The 8,669-nt window shown below is 57.4% G+C and overlaps 2 non-coding genes across 2 annotated transcripts; both read left to right on the plus strand.

The window, feature by feature from the left end:
• The first annotated feature begins 4,772 nt into the window (after positions 1–4,772).
• On the plus strand, positions 4,773–6,759 carry LOC148345840 (18S ribosomal RNA). The gene has a single exon (XR_015848427.1). It is a non-coding gene; the product is annotated as an 18S ribosomal RNA (ribosomal RNA).
• Positions 6,760–8,101: 1,342 nt separating this feature from the next.
• LOC148345841 (5.8S ribosomal RNA) lies at positions 8,102–8,255 on the plus strand. The gene has a single exon (XR_015848407.1). It is a non-coding gene; the product is annotated as a 5.8S ribosomal RNA (ribosomal RNA).
• The last annotated feature ends 414 nt before the right edge of the window (positions 8,256–8,669 follow it).

Here is an 8,669-nt window from a genome sequence, read left to right on the forward strand (position 1 = left end):
GCCGCAGTACCGCCAAAATCCATGCAGAGGCGCTGAGTTTATGGCCTCCGAAAGGCCCATTCATTCAGACGGGTCCATGTATTTTCAGCGACAGCAGCAGTACCGCCAAAATCCATGCAGCGGCGCTGTATTTATGGCCTCCGAAAGGCCCATTCATTCCCAACGGGGCAGCAGTAGCATCGCGCGGCCACGCGGGGGCAGATATTGTGAGGGAATTACATTGTAGTGGACGGAGCGCCCATGCATTTCCAATGGGAGTGCAGTACCTCAAAAATCCGCTCCAAGCCACCGAACTTGAGGGCCCGACGTTCCCTCAACACTAGCCCAGTGCAATCGACATTTCGTTCTGTGTACATTGTTACACAGAATGACAATACAAGGGAATTATTATTATTATTATTATTATTATGTATTCAGCCACTAGTGGCGGGCACAATACCCCAAACACTGGCCCGGCGCTGGCTGAGTTTATGGCCTCCGAAAGGCCCATACATTCAGACGGGTCCATGTATTTTCAGTTTTCCGTAGCAGGTGTGATTGTTTGTTTAATTAGGTAGTTTGTGTTGGTGACGGTGTTCCTAACTGTGGTGGCTTGTTTGTAGAATGTGGGGCCCTGCGTTTGTGTTATGTTGATTTCTGGTAATTTACTTTTTACTAAGTAGTCTTTCAGGTTTTTGTTTCTTTTAAAGGCTGAGATGATTTTGTAATCTTGGATTATGCTTGTGTTCTGTAGTGTCTGATTTATATTTTGTCCATTCATTCAGACGGGTCCATGTATTTTCAGCGACAGCCGCAGTACCGCCAAAATCCATGCAGCGGCGCTGGGTTTATGGAATCCGAAAGGCCCATTCATTCAGACGGGTCCATGTATTTTCAACGACAGCCGCAGTACCGCCAAAATCCATGCAGCGGCGCTGTATTTATGGCCTCCGAAAGGCCCATTCATTCCCAACGGGGCAGCAGTAGCATCGCGCGGCCACGCGGGGGCAGATATTGTGAGGGAATTACATTGTAGTGGACGGAGCGCCCATGCATTTCCAATGGGAGTGCAGTACCTCAAAAATCCGCTCCAAGCCACCGAACTTGAGGGCCCGACGTTCCCTCAACACTAGCCCAGTGCAATCGACATTTCGTTCTGTGTACATTGTTACACAGAATGACAATACAAGGGAATTATTATTATTATTATTATTATTATGTATTCAGCCACTAGTGGCGGGCACAATACCCCAAACACTGGCCCGGCGCTGGCTGAGTTTATGGCCTCCGAAAGGCCCATACATTCAGACGGGTCCATGTATTTTCAGTTTTCCGTAGCAGGTGTGATTGTTTGTTTAATTAGGTAGTTTGTGTTGGTGACGGTGTTCCTAACTGTGGTGGCTTGTTTGTAGAATGTGGGGCCCTGCGTTTGTGTTATGTTGATTTCTGGTAATTTACTTTTTACTAAGTAGTCTTTCAGGTTTTTGTTTCTTTTAAAGGCTGAGATGATTTTGTAATCTTGGATTATGCTTGTGTTCTGTAGTGTCTGATTTATATTTTGTCCATTCATTCAGACGGGTCCATGTATTTTCAGCGACAGCCGCAGTACCGCCAAAATCCATGCAGCGGCGCTGAGTTTATGGCCTCCGAAAGGCCCATTCATTCAGACGGGTCCATGTATTTTCAGCGACAGCCGCAGTACCGCCAAAATCCATGCAGCGGCGCTGGGTTTATGGAATCCGAAAGGCCCATTCATTCAGACGGGTCCATGTATTTTCAACGACAGCCGCAGTACCGCCAAAATCCATGCAGCGGCGCTGTATTTATGGCCTCCGAAAGGCCCATTCATTCCCAACGGGGCAGCAGTAGCATCGCGCGGCCACGCGGGGGCAGATATTGTGAGGGAATTACATTGTAGTGGACGGAGCGCCCATGCATTTCCAATGGGAGTGCAGTACCTCAAAAATCCGCTCCAAGCCACCGAACTTGAGGGCCCGACGTTCCCTCAACACTAGCCCAGTGCAATCGACATTTCGTTCTGTGTACATTGTTACACAGAATGACAATACAAGGGAATTATTATTATTATTATTATTATTATGTATTCAGCCACTAGTGGCGGGCACAATACCCCAAACACTGGCCCGGCGCTGGCTGAGTTTATGGCCTCCGAAAGGCCCATACATTCAGACGGGTCCATGTATTTTCAGTTTTCCGTAGCAGGTGTGATTGTTTGTTTAATTAGGTAGTTTGTGTTGGTGACGGTGTTCCTAACTGTGGTGGCTTGTTTGTAGAATGTGGGGCCCTGCGTTTGTGTTATGTTGATTTCTGGTAATTTACTTTTTACTAAGTAGTCTTTCAGGTTTTTGTTTCTTTTAAAGGCTGAGATGATTTTGTAATCTTGGATTATGCTTGTGTTCTGTAGTGTCTGATTTATATTTTGTCCATTCATTCAGACGGGTCCATGTATTTTCAGCGACAGCCGCAGTACCGCCAAAATCCATGCAGCGGCGCTGAGTTTATGGCCTCCGAAAGGCCCATTCATTCAGACGGGTCCATGTATTTTCAGCGACAGCCGCAGTACCGCCAAAATCCATGCAGCGGCGCTGGGTTTATGGAATCCGAAAGGCCCATTCATTCAGACGGGTCCATGTATTTTCAACGACAGCCGCAGTACCGCCAAAATCCATGCAGCGGCGCTGTATTTATGGCCTCCGAAAGGCCCATTCATTCCCAACGGGGCAGCAGTAGCATCGCGCGGCCACGCGGGGGCAGATATTGTGAGGGAATTACATTGTAGTGGACGGAGCGCCCATGCATTTCCAATGGGAGTGCAGTACCTCAAAAATCCGCTCCAAGCCACCGAACTTGAGGGCCCGACGTTCCCTCAACACTAGCCCAGTGCAATCGACATTTCGTTCTGTGTACATTGTTACACAGAATGACAATACAAGGGAATTATTATTATTATTATTATTATTATGTATTCAGCCACTAGTGGCGGGCACAATACCCCAAACACTGGCCCGGCGCTGGCTGAGTTTATGGCCTCCGAAAGGCCCATACATTCAGACGGGTCCATGTATTTTCAGTTTTCCGTAGCAGGTGTGATTGTTTGTTTAATTAGGTAGTTTGTGTTGGTGACGGTGTTCCTAACTGTGGTGGCTTGTTTGTAGAATGTGGGGCCCTGCGTTTGTGTTATGTTGATTTCTGGTAATTTACTTTTTACTAAGTAGTCTTTCAGGTTTTTGTTTCTTTTAAAGGCTGAGATGATTTTGTAATCTTGGATTATGCTTGTGTTCTGTAGTGTCTGATTTATATTTTGTCCATTCATTCAGACGGGTCCATGTATTTTCAGCGACAGCCGCAGTACCGCCAAAATCCATGCAGCGGCGCTGAGTTTATGGCCTCCGAAAGGCCCATTCATTCAGACGGGTCCATGTATTTTCAGCGACAGCCGCAGTACCGCCAAAATCCATGCAGCGGCGCTGGGTTTATGGAATCCGAAAGGCCCATTCATTCAGACGGGTCCATGTATTTTCAACGACAGCCGCAGTACCGCCAAAATCCATGCAGCGGCGCTGTATTTATGGCCTCCGAAAGGCCCATTCATTCCCAACGGGGCAGCAGTAGCATCGCGCGGCCACGCGGGGGCAGATATTGTGAGGGAATTACATTGTAGTGGACGGAGCGCCCATGTATGGCCAATGCATTTCCAATGGGAGTGCAGTACCTCAAAAATCCGCTAGAGGGCCCCGAACTTGAGGGCCCGGCGTTCCCTCAAGTGCCGATTTTATACCCCCTTCTCCAGCCGACAGCCAGAATTATATTAGGGACTCGCAATTTTGAGAGGTGAGCACCAGGGCTAATCAGCGGCCACCCGTGACCATTGAGTCCGACAGAGCAGAGGCTAGGGGCGGCCTCGCATCTCGCAATTACCGAGGGAAGATGCCGGTTCTCGAAAAATTTCTAAGTTTTTCAAATTTTAAAGTATTGAAGTATTTAGGGCGCTTCCCGCGGCCCTGGCTTTTGCATGTACCCCTCTAAGCTCCGGTTCTCGAAAAATGTCTAAGTTTTTCAAACTTTAAAGTATTGAAGCCGGACTTCCGCGGAGGCTGACAGGGGGCCTCCATCGAAGCACCCTTCACCCCCGGGTGAGCCGGCGTCGGCCCACGGGCCTGCCGGTTCCCCAACTGAGCGATTGGCACACGAGACCCGCCTCGGAGGGCCCACGTCGGCCGGCGCAAGCCGGTGTTCGGGCGTGCGGCTCCTCCGGCTTTGCGGGTCAAGCTCCAGCGCCGAGGATACTAGGCAAACGTTGGGCCCCCCCGAGCCGAGTGGATACCCGCCTCAGAAAGAGCTGGGGCGGTACGTACGGACGGCCTCACTAAGAGGGAACGGAAGCTACTAAAGCACACGTATAACTGTCCGATGTGCGAACGAAAGTGAGGCCGGACGAATCCGATACGAGTTACGAGTGAGGCGGGATCCACGGCTGGCACTCGCGGGGCCCTCTTGCGAAACCATGCCTCGGCGTGAACCTTTTGGCGGCAGAACCAAGACGAACCGAGGTCGAGCTTCCGTCTCGAGCCACACCCAGACGTCCGACCGTCGCGGAGCCCGACGCCACGCGTGCTAGGGCTCCGCGCGAAACATCGTTTCACGACACCCGCTCGTCAGCCCGTCCGAACGTATACGAGTGTCGCGCGGCCCCCCGGGCCCGGCTGTAGCCACAGCCTCGTCCCGGACCAGGGCCGCACCGCCACCAGCAGCGCCCCCCCGGCGGCAGACGCACTCTGGTTGATCCTGCCAGTAGCATATGCTTGTTTTCAAGATTAAGCCATGCATGTCTAAGTACGAATGGCCAGTACAGTGAAACTGCGAACGGCTCATTAAATCAGTTATGGTTCCTTTGATCGCTCCACCGTTACTTGGATAACTGTGGCAAATCCAGAGCTAATACATGCAAACGAGCGCCGACTCGCGGGCGGGGCTCCGGCCTCGCCCCGGGGACGCGTGCATTTATCAGACACAAAAACCCACGCGGTGTCCGGCGGGCGGGGGCTCAGCCGTCGCGCGCGTCCCCCGCGTCCGGCCTCCGCCTCTCCGGGCGGGGGCGTAAGCGGCGCGGGCGGCTCCGCGCGCGCCGGTCCTCGTTCCGCCGGCCCGGCCCCCCCTTTGTGTTGACTCAGGATAACCTCGTGCCGATCGCTCGCCCACCCGAGGCGGCGACGACTCATTCGAATGTCTGCCCTATCAACTTTCGATGGTAGACTCTGCGCCTACCATGGTGACCACGGGTAACGGGGAATCAGGGTTCGATTCCGGAGAGGGAGCATGAGAAACGGCTACCACATCCAAGGAAGGCAGCAGGCGCGCAAATTACCCACTCCCGACACGGGGAGGTAGTGACGAAAAATAACAATACGGGACTCGTTCGAGTCTCCGTAATTGGAATGAGCCGAACACAAACCCATCGGCCAGCATCCATTGGAGGGCAAGTCTGGTGCCAGCAGCCGCGGTAATTCCAGCTCCAATAGCGTATTTTAAAGTTGCTGCAGTTAAAAAGCTCCTAGTTGGACCCCGGGACGCGAGCTGACGGTCCGCCGCGAGGCGTGCATCCGTCTGTCCCAGCCCCTGCCTCTCGGCAAAAGCCCCCGTGATGCCCTTCGCTGGGTGTCACTCGCGGGGCCCGAAGCGTTTACTTTGAGGAAATTAGAGTGTTCAAAGCAGGCCACACGGCCGCCCCTGCATATCGCAGCTGGGAATAATGGAATAGGACTCCGGTTCTATTTTGTGGGTTGTCATGAACTGGGGCCATGATTAAGAGGGACGGCCGGGGGCATTCGTACTGCGCCGCTAGAGGTGAAATTCTTGGACCGGCGCAAGACGGACGAGAGCGAAAGCATTTGCCAAGAATGTTTTCATTAATCAAGAACGAAAGTCGGAGGTTCGAAGACGATCAGATACCGTCCTAGTTCCGACCATAAACGATGCCGACTCGCGATCCGGCGGCGTTATTCCCATGACCCGCCGAGCAGCACCCGGGAAACCGACCAAGTGTCTGGGTTCCGGGGGGAGTATTGTTGCAAAGCTGAAACTTAAAGGAATTGACGGAAGGGCACCACCAGGAGTGGAGCATGCGGCTTAATTTGACTCAACACGGGAAACCTCACCCGGCCCGGACACGGAAAGGATTGACAGATTGAAGGCTCTTTCTCGATACCGTGGGTGGTGGTGCATGGCCGTTCGTAGTTGGTGGAGCGATTTGTCTGGTTAATTCCGATAACGAACGAGACTCAAACATACTAAATAGTACCGCGGCCCCCCGCGCGGTCGGCGGCAGAAAACTTCTTAGAGGGACAAGTGGCTCTCAGCCACACGAGAATGAGCAATAACAGGTCTGTGATGCCCTTAGATGTCCGGGGCTGCACGCGCGCCACACTGAGCGTATAAGCGCGTCGTCTATCCCCGCGCCGGCAGGCGCGGGTAATCCTATGAACCCCGCTCGTGACAGGGCCTGGGGATTGCAATTATTTCCCACCAACGAGGAATTCCCAGTAAGCGCGGGTCATTAGCCTGCGTTGATTAAGTCCCTGCCCTTTGTACACACCGCCCGTCGCTACTACCGATCGGATGGCTTAGTGAGGTCCTCGGATAGTCCCCGCCGGGGCCGGCCCCGGCTCCGGCGGTGTGCCAGAAGACGGTCGAACTTGACTATCTAGAGGAAGTAAAAGTCGTAACAAGGTTTCTGTAGGTGAACCTGCAGAAGGATCATTAACGTACGAGCGGCAGCAGATCCGCCTCGGTACACCCCCGACGAGCCAGACGCCGAGGGCGGCGGGTCGTCGCAGGCGGAGGAAGAGGGTAGACCGGGACGGGACGGGACGGGGGGCGCGGCGCGGGTCACTCCCGGGCCGCGCGTCGGAGCGAGTTCGGCGGGCGCCACGCGGCGCGGCGCGACGCGAGAAAAGGCGGCGGGCGATGTCGCGCTACCTCCGTGCGAGCGGGGTAGCGCGCTCGTCCGACGACCCCAGTAGCGCGGCGCGGCGCGACGACAGGCGACCGCCAGCGACGGGCGAAAGGCGGCGGCCGTGCGCGGGACCCCCGTAACCGGGGAATCCCCCTATGCCGACGACCCTAGCTCGGCGCGGTTCTCGCGCTTCCGGCGCGCGCTTCCGGGGCGGCACTCGCCTCGACGACCTCCCGTCCTTTAAAGGTAACGGTTCGGGCCGGCGCCCCGGCGTCCGTCCGCCCGTCGGTGTCGCGTGTCCGTGCGGCGCGGGGCTGCTCTCGGCGAGGGTCGCCGAGCAAGCGGATCCCCGCACGGATCACAACGGCCGTATGGCGGCGGCGTCGGGACGCCCGCCCGAGACGAAGGTTCAGGGCGACGAAACGGTGCTCCCACCGGCTACCTTTTTCCCCGGCCAAACGCGTCCGTCGGCCGGAGCCCTCGAGGGGCCGCGTAGCGCGCGCGTGGGCCGGCCCCCGGACACCGGAGTCCCTCCCGGGGCTCCGGACACCGGGGGTTCGGTTCCGCGCGGTCCGCCGCGGTCTCCTCTGTCCATCCATAGTCCGGGCAGGCCGCGGCCGGGTCGGGGGCCAGTCCCCCCTCGGTGTCAGCGCGGTCGCGCCGCCCTTGTAAACCAAACCCACTCGCTGACGGGTAGCAACACCCAAAGCGTCGCTTCGCGGCGCGGCGGGGCTTCCAAGTCGGATGGCCTTCCGGGGTCCGGGTAGGAGACGCCGGGGGCCGGCCTCAGCGCCGAGCCCCCGACCTACCCGGCGAGTCCGGTCGCCGAGTCGTGTCAGGCCCGAGCGGGAGACGCCGGGCGCCGGCCTCAGCGCCGAGCGCCCGACCTACCCGGGCCGACGCACGTCTCGGGCGCCGTCGCGGCCCCGAGCGGGAGACGCCGGGCGCCGGCCTCAGCGCCGCGCGCCCGACCCGCTCGGCTCGTCGCGGCGTCGCGCGTATCGCGCCCGTCGGTAACCGCGCCGCGGGTTAGGGGCTCGCTCGCGGGAGCGACCGAACGGCACCCGCGGCGCGTTCGTCTCCGGTACAAACCCTGTCGTGAATTTGTCTCCGATCGTCCCGGGCGGACGTAAAAGGGCCCAAACGTACGACTCTTAGCGGTGGATCACTCGGCTCGTGCGTCGATGAAGAACGCAGCTAGCTGCGAGAACTAATGTGATTTGCAGGACACATTGATCATCGACACTTTGAACGCACATTGCGGCCCCGGTTTTACCCCGGGGCCACGCCTGTCTGAGCGGCGCTTTCCAATCGATCGGACGCGGGCCGGGCCCTCCGCGACATTCCGCCGGTCCGTCCGGCGGGTGGCGCGAGAACCCGGTCCGCGCGGGCGAGGCTCGGGCCCTCCGCGACATTCCGCCGGTCCGCCCGGCGGGTGGCGCGCGACCCGTGTCCCCGCCCACTCCGCGGCTGGGGTTTCGCAGGGACCCCCGTCCCTTCGTACCCTCAAATACAGACTCGGGCGGCGCTCCGTGTCCGTCCGCCCGTCGGTGTCGCGCGTCCGCGCGTCCGGAGGTGCTTCTCGGCTGCCGGTGAGTACGGCTGGTACTTAGCATACCGAGAAGGTGCTCCGCGCGCGCGGCTCCGCGCGGCGGCCCGTATGGCGGCGGCGCTCGGCGCCCTCCTCAGGTAAAGGTCCCGGTCGGCGCCTCGGCGT

This window comes from Urocampus carinirostris, unplaced genomic scaffold (assembly GCF_059441175.1).
Source record: "Urocampus carinirostris isolate Australia breed hairy pipefish unplaced genomic scaffold, RoL_Ucar_1.0 HiC_scaffold_24, whole genome shotgun sequence".
Classification (NCBI taxonomy): Eukaryota; Metazoa; Chordata; class Actinopteri; order Syngnathiformes; family Syngnathidae; genus Urocampus; species Urocampus carinirostris.